We start from the raw sequence: 1,002 nt of genomic DNA on the forward strand, positions 1-1,002 counted from the left end.
ATATTTAACTTAGTAACTAAATATTAACAATTAGTTCCAAACAAATGTTTAGTTTGTACAGCTCAATATTTAACTGATAAGCCTTTGTTTCTGTTAATTATGATRATTATCTGCTTACAGTGAATGAAAACATGAGATTTAAGATTGAAATTTTATGTGACCTTCATGTTTAAAACCTGTTTAAAGGTTGTTTTCAAAATGTGCTTTTAATCTGATGAGCCTCATCAATAACTAAACTGTCTCAAGAAGTGACAGGATCATGCTGAGGTGTTTCACTTCAAGATTAACTGATGATGGAAGCAGCAGGGAAATTGTCCGAAACCTTCTGAAATAACCAACAGGCTATCACTAACATTCTACAATTACAGCAATTAATTGCAATTAAGCAAAATTATTTAAACCCGAAAAAAAAGAACAATTCAGATTATCAACTTTCCTTCTGGCCGACATTTTTCCTGAAGTCAGGAAGTCGTTACCATTGGAGACGAGTTTGGTTCTGGGATTCCCGCTAATGATGGTGAGGATGGAGCGACCTGTCAGAGTTGAAGAAGGAAACCGGGTCACYGAGGGTTCTGAATCGGGTTGTTTGGTGCAGTCAGTGACAGGGAGGAGAAACTGTGGAGGTTCTGGAGAACGGCAGCATGCCTCCAGGTCCTAATTTATCCTGTTTGGATTTTCAGGCCACTTTAAGGGTTAAGATGAACTCTTAATAAATGCAAAAAAATCAGAGAACATTGTGAAAATAAGCAACATATGGTGGAAAGGCGCCTTTGGCAGCTCTTAATGTGCCTGTTTATTAAAACCTCCATAAATTTTATCATGATTGAACTTAAAAGTGAGAGGAGCGCGGTATGAAGTGACCTCTGAAGAGTTAATCTGAAAACAGGAGAAGAAATTCTTCACTGGAGCAGATAAAACCTCAGTATGTGTGAACAATGCAGACAATTCCTGTAAGTGTGTGTGTGAACGATGCAGACCGTTCCTTTAAGTGTGTGTGTGAAC

Source organism: Poecilia reticulata, linkage group LG2, assembly GCF_000633615.1.
Source record: "Poecilia reticulata strain Guanapo linkage group LG2, Guppy_female_1.0+MT, whole genome shotgun sequence".
NCBI lineage: Eukaryota > Metazoa > Chordata > Actinopteri > Cyprinodontiformes > Poeciliidae > Poecilia > Poecilia reticulata.